The 12,324-nt window shown below is 41.7% G+C and overlaps 1 long non-coding RNA gene across 1 annotated transcript; it reads right to left on the reverse strand.

Annotated features, from left to right (window-relative positions):
• Positions 1–208: 208 nt before the first annotated feature.
• On the reverse strand, positions 209–963 carry LOC125538030. Its single transcript, XR_007296157.1, has 2 exons — positions 917–963; positions 209–497 (listed from the first exon to the last, which is right to left on the reverse strand). It is a non-coding gene; the product is annotated as an uncharacterized LOC125538030 (long non-coding RNA).
• Between the last annotated feature and the right edge of the window lie 11,361 nt (positions 964–12,324).

The following is a 12,324-nucleotide window of genomic DNA, read 5'->3' on the forward strand; positions in this document are numbered from 1 at the left end:
AATTCGGCCTTTTTATTTCACGGGTCATGGCCTTTTTGTACCAACAGTTTTAGTTTTTTTACAAAATGGGTCCACTAGTCAAACAGGACCCACTTGTCAGGTTCTGATAAGTGGGTCCTAGCTATTAGGCCTAGATTCTTCATATTTCAATTTGACAATAAGAAAATAACCAGTAGTTAAATTGGCAAGCAAAAAACACACATGATACTTCAAATAACAATGGCCAGATTCAATACAAGCTCTACAAATGACACGTCCTACAAGCTGTAGCATATACAAGCTTATTTACAAGCTCTACAAATGACACGTCCTACAAGTTGTAGCATTTACAAGTTCTACAAGTTACACGTAATACAAGCTTAGTTGATACAAGCTCTACAACTATGGGAATCAGTTACAAGCTCTACAAGTGTTTTCTTCTTCTACATGTAGCTCCTTCAATAGCGATCAAATGCCGGACTCACTGGAGAGTCAGGACTGGGCCTTCCACGGACGCCCTGTTACATGAATCAGCTGATAAAAATTAGAAAAACTGGAGCCAATATATTATGAACATTCCATTCAAAAGGAGTAAAGGACATTCTTTGTTTCATCACGTTACAAAGGAGCAGCACAAACCACAACTTTACTCGACACACACACACATACACACATGAATATTAAGCTCAGTTCCAGCAACTATATCATGGTTTAACAGCTGGCCTCAGCATCATCAAACCACCATGCTTATGATCATAATCTAAGCATATCATCAAACAAAACCTACACAGATAAAGATAACAGCACATCAAGCCACAGGCGCACCAGCGCTGGCATGAGATTCAACGCAACACCAATGGGGCTACCACAACAGCATGAAAAACCTAAGCATACTAGAGAAAATAGATAGTTGGTGCTGGAGGGACTGGTGAATTACCTCAATGGCGTACTTGATGGGTGATGATGGTCCTTCTCAAGTAGTTGCCGTCCACAGTTAAGTGGTTTCATACATCTGTCTACAACAATCAGCATGCCAGAAATCAGAACGAATACTTCAATCTCATAAGAAGTTTTAAAAAGACTATAGCAAGACAAAAATATGTGGACTACTTCTAAAATGGTACATATAGCACATGCCCAAACAAATATGTGATTTCAAGGTTGAAAGCTTTAACATAGAACGCTGAATAATTCGTTGCCCAAAACATGCTATATATACACCAAGTGATGAGAAAACATATGTAGAATTTATAAACGTAAGGAGCAGAATTTCTAAAAGAAGTACACCATTACATAGTGCTACAGCAAATGTGAAATGCTTGATGATGTACATGAATTCACATTTAGAAGGAAAGAAATGTACTGTAAAACGTTCCATATCTAAAACATATTCACTCAACTAAAAGAAGGTCGAGTTTTACTTGCAAATGAAAACATGCTAGAACCTTTCTGTCAATTTATGAGAAGTAGAACCACTGTGCCACTTGGTTGTTCTTTAAATAAAAAAATGAGTTGTAACGCAGGCTAATAGAAACTCTATGAGCATCGTTTGGGCAAACCATCCAGGATGATGTACAAATCAGAATGAAAGCATGATTATATATTTCAGGATGATGTACAAATCAAGATGAAAGCATAGAGCTGACAAGTTTGATGAGCTTCAATATGAAGAGAAGAACAGAGATACTAGGTAATTTAGTGGGTTTGGGCTTGACAACAGGAAGCAGGAACACATCAATTGACGAAAACAAGATGCTGAATTATATTTGGTAGTATATATACTGTGGTATACTATGTTCGTGTCAAGGGCAGCTTTCGTACCAGTGCCTAAAAACATTGTAAACAAGTACAAATACTCCGTTATTACAAGTACAAACGGACTTGGACTGGGCAACGACGATATCAGGGGAAAAGAGTCGAGTTCTTGATTAGTTAAGAAAAGCTCTACTATCAAGAAACTTTCACATCATAAAACTAAAGGAAACATAATTACTTCTCAATACTATGGAGTCACACTTTCAAAAAACCTGTCTATGTATATACAAACTTGAGAGATTAGCCGTGCAAAGGTTCAGTGGATCCAAATAAACATGCACATCAGAAAACTAGAGGAACAGACGAACAGTCAACACGTATATATCTAGTCAATAAAATATCTGCTACACAAGTGCATACATTACTCAACATCTACTACACAAGTGCATACAGTACTCAACATTCACTCAAAGTATGTTATGCAGGATCGCACCATTCCATTTTCAGTCAAAGTACAATAGTACATCACATTTTTGGATGATCACCAAAGGAAAAACTACTCCTGACTATGATCATCAACATCTACTACTCCTAACTACTCCTTGTGCAATCCTACTCTGCAGTAAAACTTCCTCACCCTCCATTCACCCTGTTTAAGCAGTACTGTAGTAAAACTACTCCTAATGCTATAGCAGTTAATAGCAAGTGAACTTACTGTGATGTGCAAAATTTACAGTAAATACTCCACTGAATATTACTGAAACTTAACAGAAGTTAACTAAGCTTTTTCGGTTTCATAATATACAAGTCAGAAAATAAGCTTGCAAGCAAGTTTGTGTAAGTAATGCACACTTGAGTACAATACTTCTATGGATTTCTGCAAATAATTCATGATTTTCTAACTAATCCAAGATGTCCATTTAATTAACTGGAAAAGTAAGTTAAATCTTGTTGAATCTTCTTAAATACTCCAAGCAAAATTACTCCACACATGTACAGTTCAATCTTGTTAAATACTCCAAGAAAAAATACTGGAGTACTGGAGTACTAAAAGTTAAATGTGTTGCACATGTCTCAAGGAACCAGCAGCGCTGCTTGCTCCCTTGGTCCAGCTCCTTGCTGTGCAAGATGACCGAGACTCGGATGCAGAGCGAGCTCCCTGCAAATGACATTGTATCAATGCTTTGCAGCAACAAAAGGAACTCACATACAATAGAACTTGTGCAATAGTGTATCAACACCCCAAAGGAGGCATTACAAAATTCTTAAATAATGTTTCCGAAGGGATTAACCTCACAGCAACAGACCAACCTGAATATACTACCACTGTATTGGCACCACCATACATTCAACCAACAGGATATAACAAATACCAAGTTAGGCAGCACATGCAGATAAGGGTGCGTTTGGATGCAAAGTATTTTACTGCATCCCAGTTCCAATCATGGGTCGTTTACCATGGGAAAACTAGATCTAGAATTAGGAAAACCTGCCAACAGAACCGCACAAAGCCTCCTATTGCACAAATCAAGAGCAGTCGTCGAACATGACTCATCACATCGACGAGTTTAGAAGAACAAGAACCGGGCGAGGGATGGGGGAACAGGGAACGGATGGCGCCTACCTCGATGGAACGAAACCTCTCCTCCTGCCCGTCCTCCTCGAGCAGAGCAGGGCCGAAGCTAGGCGCAGCCCTCATCCATCTCGAGCAGGGCAAGGTCGGCGCCCTCCTGCCGTCATCACCATCTCCACGCCATGATGACCTACAACAAAGGGGCGGATAGGAGGAGAAGGTGAGGAGGAGCGGGTGGATCTGGGCAAGGAAGGAGGGGAAGGGCCTACCTGGACAACAATGGCGACGGTGGCTGGGGGCCCGCGGCCGCGGGCACGTCGGGGGGCGCGGCCGGGCCGGAGATCACGGCGGTGCGGAGGGCCGGGTAGGCGAGGACGCGGCAGAGAAGGGGGCTTGATGAGCGACCAGAGCCCCGAAACGGACAGCACGAAGACCCCAGTGAGCTGTAGAAACTCGCCTGCGAGTACCCCGTCCCCGCCGGCGCGGGGGTGGCCATGGATGGGCATGGGGGTGGCGATGCTGTGAGGAAGGGCTCGTCGGTGGAGCTGATGGGGAGGCGGCGGCGGCGATCTGGAATGGGCGGGTGGCGGCGAGGGCTAGAGGGGAGGGGATCGAGAGGAGTGGATCTGGAAGAGGGGAGGAGGAGAAGAGAGTGAGGGAAAGAAAGGAGGCGGGGGGTGGATGCAAAATGACCATAGGGCAGAGCTAGGGTTTCGGGGATGGTGTGGAAGGGCTGAGGACTGCCGTTGGATCCACGAACATCCGACGGTGTTCAATGCATGATCTGCGTGAGACGTCCACGGACCAATCAGAATACAGTACGACCTTATGACCATCTAAATTGGTCAAAAAATTCATTTTCTACTTTTCGAGTGCCTAAATTGAGTTTTTTTGTAAACGACCTACCATATATTTGTTGCAAAATGGGACTGGATCATTTTTATAATATATTAGGCCATATTTAATGTACAATTGACAAAATGTTTGGTTGTCAAAAGTTTTTATACACCTCTGGTGAAAAAGACAAAATTCCGCTGTTTCAGTAGGAAGCGGGTCAAATTTGAACTACAGCTGCCTCATAGTTTGCTCTTTATTTTTTCCAAAAATCATTTCTAGGTACATAAGTATCTATTTAATTAGAGAAACATCAAAAGTTTTCTAAGATTCAACCACTAGCTAGGAACGGTCATGCCCGTCGTTTGACCGCATTTTGAAACGGGCATGAAAATTCAAAAAAAATGGAAAACCTTCGCATTGTGTCATTATATGTGACCAAGTTTATAGGAAAAATAATAAACTTGTAATACGGAAATTATTTTTAAAAAATGTTCTCGGAAATGAGCTGTCATGCGTGAAGATTCATGGCTTTCAAGCCAAATGATCAATCTTATGGCCACATTCATGGCATAGTTTTTTCAAATGATCTCATATATTATGCAAAAGGGTGCATCTTGGAATGGCAAACAATGTTGCCTTAGGAAGTTTTCATTTTCTGTGCACGGAAAAATTCATTTTCCATTTTCCGAATGCCCCAAATGAGGTTTTTTGTGAAGGACCTACCAAATAATTCTTGCAAAATTGGACCAAATCATTTTTCTAAAATACTAGGCCATATTTAATTCACAATTGACCAAATGGTTGGGTGTAAAAAGTTTTGATCCACCTCCGGTGAAAAAGACAAATTTCCGCCGATTCAGTTGGAAGCGGGTAAAATTTGAACTGCAGCTGCCTCATAGTTTGCTCTTTATTTTTTCCAAAAATCATTTCTAGGTACATAAGTATCTATTTAATTAGAAAAACATCAAAAGTTTTCCAAGATTCAACCACTAGCTAGGAACGGTCAAGCCCGCCGTTTTGACCGCATTTTGAAACGGGCATGAAAAATTCAAACAAAAAATCAAAAAATTGGAAAACCTTCGCATTGTGTCATTATATGTGACCAAGTTTCTTGGAAAAATAATAAACTTGTAATACAGAAATTATTTTTAAAAAGTGTTCTCAGAAATGAGTTGTCATGCGTGAAGATTCATGGCTTTCAAGCCAAATGTTCAATCTTATGGCCACATTCATGGCATAGTTTGTTCAAATGATCTTATATTGTGCAAAAGGGTGCATCTTCGAATGGCAAACAATGTTGCCTAAGGAAGTTTTCATTTTCTGTGCACGGAAAATTCATTTTCCATTTTCCGAGTGCCCCAAATGAGGTTTTTTTGTGAAGGACCTACCAAATAATTCTTGCAAAATTGGACCAAATCATTTTTATAAAATACTAGGCCATATTTAATGCACAATTGACCAAATGGTTGGGTGTAAAAAGTTTTGATCCACCTCTGGTGAAAAAGACAAATTTCCACCGATTCAGCTGGAAGCGGGTAAATTTTTGAACTCCAGCTGCCTCATAGTTTGCTCTTTATTTTTTTGAAAAATCATTTCTAGGTACATAAGTATCTATTTAATTAGAGAAACATCAAAAGTTTTCTAAGATTCAACCACTAGCTAGGAATGGTCAAGCCCGCTGTTTTGACCGCATTTTGAAACAGGAATAAAAAATTCAAAAAAAATCAAAAAATTGGAAAACCTTCGCGTTGTGTCATTATATGTGACCAAGTTTCTAGGAAAAATAATAAACTTGTAATACAGAAATTATTTTTAAAAAGTGTTCTCAGAAATGGGCTGTCATGAGTGAAGATTCATGGCTTCCAAGACAAATGATCAATCTTATGGACACATTCATGGCATAGTTTGTTCAAATGATCTCATATTGTGCAAAAGGGTGCATCTTGGAATGGCAAACAATGTTTCCTAAGGAAGTTTTCATTTTTTGTACACGGAAAATTCATTTTCCATTTTTGAGTGCCCCAAATGAGGTTTTTTTGTGAAGGACCTACCAAATAATTCTTGCAAAATTGGACCAAATCATTTTTCTAAAATACTAGGCCATATTTAATGCACAACTGACCAAATGGTTGGGTGTAAAAAGTTTCAATCCACCTCTGGTGAAAAAGACAAATTTCCACCGATTCAGTTGGAAGCGGGTCAAATTTGAACTGCAGCTGCCTCATAGTTTGCTCTTTATTTTTTCCAAAAATCATTTCTAGGTACATAAGTATCTATTTAATTAGAGAAACATCAAAAAATTTCCAAGATTCAACCACTAGCTAGGAACGGTCAAGCCTGCCGTTTTGACCGCATTTTGAAACGGGCATAAAAAATTCAAAAAAATCAAAAAATTGGAAAACCTTCGCATTGTGTCATTATATGTGACCAAGTTTCTAGGAAAAATAATAAACTTGTAATACGGAAATTATTTTTAAAAAGTGTTCTCAGAAATGAGCTGTCATGCGTGAAGATTCATGGCTTTCAAGCCAAATGATCAATCTTATGGCCACATTCATGGCATAGTTTGTTCAAACGATCTCATATTGTGCAAAAGGGTACATCTTGGAATGGAAAACAATGTTTCCCAAGGAAGTTTTCATTTTCTGTGCATGGAAAATTCATTTTCCATTTTCGAGTGCCCCAAATGAGCTTTTTGTGTCAAGGACCTATCATATATTTGTTGCAAAATTGGATCAAATAAATTTTATAAAATAATAGGCCATATTTAATGCACAATTGACAAAATGGTTGGGTGTCAAAAGTTTTGATCCACCTCTGGTGAAAAATGCAAATTCCCGCCGATTTAGTAGGAAGCGGGTCAAATTTGAACCGCAGCTGCCTCATAGTTTACTATTTATTTTTTCCAAAAATCATTATAGTTACATAAGTACCTATTTAATCATAACTACATGGTTTGGTGGCGATACGTCGAGGTTTGGGCAGTGGCCGAGGCCCCCAACTCTAGAGCGCGTGAACTCGCATGCCCGCCGCATGGTCACCGCGTGACCGTGGCGTTGCCATGTGTTCTGGGCAGCCTAGGCATGTCTAGTGGGTTGGGCACTCCCCAGGTAGGTGCTAGGAAGAAAATTACAACATAAAATTCTCGCGAGGAGACCGATCGATGCTCAAACATGAATTAGCAGCCAAGTGTTTGATTAGCAGTATGGGAAATGTACATGGCTAATGGGCGTGAGTTTTGGCTGAGGATGATCAGTTACTAAGAAGACCGTCTTCACAAATTTTCAGCTCAAAAGGAGGAGCCTAGGTGGTACTTGCTTTGCAAACTACCACACTGGACATAAATACGAATGTTGAAGCTCGGCTCAAAATAATGAATGGATTGAGCTGGCATTTGGTGGAGGATGGTTATTGGGGCATAGGAAAGCACTATAGAAAATGGATACTATTTGGACATGCCAAAGTGGTACTTCCTTCACAAACTATTGTTTTGAACAGAATAGGAAAATGAATATTTTTGAATTATTTCTGAACTAGGCAAGGAAGGTTTTTTTACATATTTGACAAAGATATGGCCCAAAGAATTTATGAGATTTTTTTGGGAATTTTGGGAATGACAGAAATATAGGTTGCTTCACAACCTAGGGCAAAAACTGCCACATGGACATGACACATAGGCAAAACTGATGAGGTGGCGCCTAGTCATAGCAACCCACCACAATTTACAAGGTTATGACCATCTATATTGGTCATGATCAGCTAGAAATAAGGCAGCAAACCAGTGCTATCTGCTTTATGACCATTTCGTGTAAGGAAATTACGACCTTTCTGACCAAAATGGTCGTTATAGTTTAGGGTTTGGAGCCCCCCGAACAGCTTTTGACCAGTTTGTCTGAAATGGTCATAGATCTATGACCAATTCTTCCAAGGTCACTGACAGAAGGTCACTAGTTGGCATATTTCTTGCAGTGGTGTTCGGAATAGAAACTGACTACACTTGACCCAATGTCTTGGTCCGTGAAGGAGGTGTCAGTGCGGCGAACTAGGCAATCGGACTATAGGGATTTAACACCTTCACTTAGCCATAGGAGTTTGACGGTGGGTCTATGATACGTCTCCAACGTATCTATAATTTTTGATTGCTCCATGCTATATTATCTACTGTTTTGGACATTATTGGGCTTTATTATCCACTTTTATATTATTTTTGGGACTAACCTATTAACCGGAGGCCCAGCCCAGAATTGCTGTTTTTTGCCTGTTTTAGGGTTTTGAAGAAAAGGAATATCAAACGGAGTCCAAACGGAATGAAACCTTCGGGAACGTGATTTTCTCACCGAATACTACTCGGGAGACTTAGACCCTACGTCAAGGCACGTAACAGGAGGCCATGAGGTAGGGGGCGCGCCCTACCCTACCAGGTGCGCCCCCACCCTCGTGGGCCCCCTGTTGCTCCACCGACGTACTTCTTCCTCCTATATATATCCACGTACCCCCAAACGATAAGATAGGGAGCCAAAAACCTAATTCCACCGCCGCAACTTTCTATATCCATGAGATCCCATCTTGGGGCCTGTTCTGGAGCTCTGTCGGAGGGGGCATCGATCACGGAGGGCTTCTACATCATCATCCAAGCCCCTCCGATGAAGTGTGAGTAGTTTACTTCAGACCTACGGGTCCATAGTTAGTAGCTAGATGGCTTTTTCTCTCTTTTTGGATCTCAATACAGTGTTCTCCCCCTCTCTCGTGGAGATCTATTCGATGTAATCTTCTTTTTGCGGTGTGTTTGTTGAGATCGATGAATTGTGGGTTTATGATCAAGTCTATCTATGAATAATATTTGAATCTTCTCTGAATTCTTTTATGGATGATTGGTTATCTTTGCAAGTCTCTTCGAATTATCCGTTTGGTTTGGCCTACTAGATTGGTTGTTCTTGCCATGGGAGAAGTGCTTAGCTTTGGGTTCGATCTTGCGGTGTCCTTTCCCAGTGACAGAAGGGGCAGAAAGGCACGTATTGTATCGTAGCCATCGAGGATAACAAGATGGGGTTTTTATCATATTGCATGAAACTATCCCTCTACATCATGTCATCTTGCTTAAGGCGTTACTCTGTTTTTAAGTTAATACTCTAGATGCATGTTGGATAGAGGTCGATGAGTGGAGTAATAGTAGTAGATGCAGGCAGGAGTCGGTCTACTTGTCTCGGACGTGATGCCTATATACATGATCATACCTAGATATTCTCATAACTATGCTCAATTCTATCAATTGCTCAACGGTAATTTGTTCACCCACCGTAGAAAACTTATGCTCTTGAGAGAAGTCACTAGTGAAACCTATGGCCCCGGGTCTCTTTCTCATCATATTAATCTCCATCACTTTATTATTGCTTTGTTTTTACTTTGCCTTTTACTTTTTACTTTGCATCTTTATACCAAAAATACCAAAAATATTATTTATCATCTCTATCAGATCTCACTTTCGTAAGTGACCGTGAAGGGATTGACAACCCCTAAGCGCGTTGGTTGCGTTGAGCTATTGTTTTTGTGTAGGTACGAGGGACTTGTGCGTAGCCTCCTACTGGATTGATACCTTGGTTCTCAAAAACTGAGGGAAATACTTACGCTACTTTGCTGCATCATCCTCTCCTCTTCGGGGAAATCCAACACAGTGCTCAAGAGGTAGCAAGAAGAATTTCTGGCGCCGTTGCCGGGGAGTCTGCGCAAAAGTCAACATACCAAGTATCCATCACAATCCCTATCTCCCGCATTACATTATTTGCCATTTGCCTCTCATTTTCCTCTCCCTCCACTTCACCCTTACCGATTTATTCGCCCTCTCTCTCTATCCTCCCTCTCTTTCTCTATTTGCCTCTTTTTTGCCCGTTTGCCTTTTTGTTTGCTTGTGTGTTAGTTTGCTCGCTTGTCTTCATGGCTAGTCTCATATCTTCTCTGTTGTCTCCTGAGAATGAAGTTCTAAATTTTAAACAAAGGGAGGGAGAAAATCTAAAAGATGCTTGGTATGGAATTTGCAATGCTCAAAATAGATCTACCAGGAAGCAATCTACTTTAGTTCTTCTCTGCAATTTTTATGTAGGTTCTAGTCCTTGGTATAGATATATCCTTGATACCATTACCGGAGGGAATTTCTTGGGTAGCCATACTTTTGATTCTTATAATTCTATGTTAGATTTATTTGGCTCGCCACCTCTTTTGGTTAATGGAACTATGTTAACTTTGGAGCATGTTATGCAAAGACTTGACATTATTGAAAATAAAGTTACTACTATTGAATTAATTGAAAATCTAGATAAAAAGATCCACAATCAAATTACCCAATATGTATCTAAGGTAGGAATGACTTTGAAAAATATTAATGAAAAGGAACCCATAGTTAATGAGAAAATAAACTTAGATTCTACTAGAATCGATAAACTTGAGGGTATCATTATGAACTTGGGAACCGCTTTTTCTTCCGTAAAGAATACTCCAAGTCCTACTAAAATTTCCAAGCTTATGTATGTTCCTAAAAATAAGGGTGAATCATTTAGTAAGAAAATTGCGGATCTTAAATCTATAGGTATTCATCCCAATCTTTTTGCTATCATTAAGGAACCAATTGTTGGGTAACGTAGCAGAATTTTAAAATTTTCTATGCATCACCAAGATCAATCTATGGAGTCATCGAGCAATGAGGGAGAGTGGAGTGCATCTACATACCCTTGTAGATCGCGAGCAGAAGCGTTCAATAGAACGGGGTTGATGGAGTCGTACTCGTCGTGATCCAAATCACCGATGACCAAGCGCCGAACGGACGGCACCTCCGCGTTCAACACACGTACGATTGGGGAAGACGTATCCTCCTTCTTGATCCAGCAAGGGGAAGGAGAGGTTGATGGAGATCAAGCAGCACGACGGCGTGGTGGTGGAAGTAGCGGTGATCTTGGCAGGGCTTCGCCAAGCTCCAACGAGAGGGAGAGGTGTTACGAGGGGAAAGGGAGGCGCCAGGGACTTGGGTGCAGCTGCCCTCCCTCCCCCTACTATATATAGGGCCCCTAGGGGGCGCCGGCCCTAGAAGATCCCATCTCCAAGGGGGGGCGGCGGCCAAGGGGGGGACTTGCCCCCCAAGTCAGGTGGGGCGCCCCCCACCCCTAGGGTTTCCAACCCTAGGCGCAGGGGGAGGCCCATGGGGTGCGCACAAGCCCACCAGGGGCTGGTTCCCCTCCCACTTCAGCCCATGGGGCCCTCCAGGATAGGTGGCCCCACCCGGTGGACCCCCGGGACCCTTCCGGTGGTCCCGGTACAATACCGATTAACCCCGAAACCTTCCCGATGGCCGAAACTGGACTTCCTATATATAAATCTTCACCTCCGGACCATTCTGGAACTCCTCGTGATGTCCGGGATCTCATCCGGTACTCGGAACAACTTTCGGGTTACCGCATACTAATATCTCTACAACCGTCACCGAACCTTAAGTGTGTAGACCCTACGGGTTCGGGAGACAGGCAGACATGACCGAGATGACTCTCCGGTCAATAACCAACAGCGGGATCTGGATACCCATGTTGGCTCCCACATGCTCCTCGATGATCTCATCGGATGAACCACGATGTCGAGGATTCAAGTAATCCCGTATACAATTCCCTTTGTCAATCGGTACGTTACTTGCCCGAGATTCGATCATCGGTATCCCAATACCTCGTTCAATCTCGTTCCCGGCAAGTCACTTTACTCGTACCGTAATGCATGATCCTGTGACCAAACACTTGGTCACATTGGGCACATTATGATGATGCATTACCGAGTGGGCCCAGGTATACCTCTCCGTCATACGGAGCGACAAATCCTAGTCTCGATCCGTGTCAACCCAACAGATACTTTCGGGGATACCTGTAGTATACCTTTATAGTCACCCAGTTACGTTGTGACGTTTGGTACACCCAAAGCACTCCTACGGCATCCGGGAGTTACACGATCTCATGGTCTAAGGAAATGATACTTGATATTGGAAAAGCTCTAGCAAACGAACTACACGATCTTGTTCTATGCTTAGGATTGGGTCTTGTCCATCACATCATTCTCCTAATGATGTGATCCCGTTATCAATGACATCCAATGTCCATAGTCAGGAAACCATGACTATCTATTAATCAACGAGCTAGTTAACTAGAGGCTCA

This window comes from Triticum urartu, chromosome 1 (assembly GCF_003073215.2).
Source record: "Triticum urartu cultivar G1812 chromosome 1, Tu2.1, whole genome shotgun sequence".
Lineage (NCBI taxonomy): Eukaryota > Viridiplantae > Streptophyta > Magnoliopsida > Poales > Poaceae > Triticum > Triticum urartu.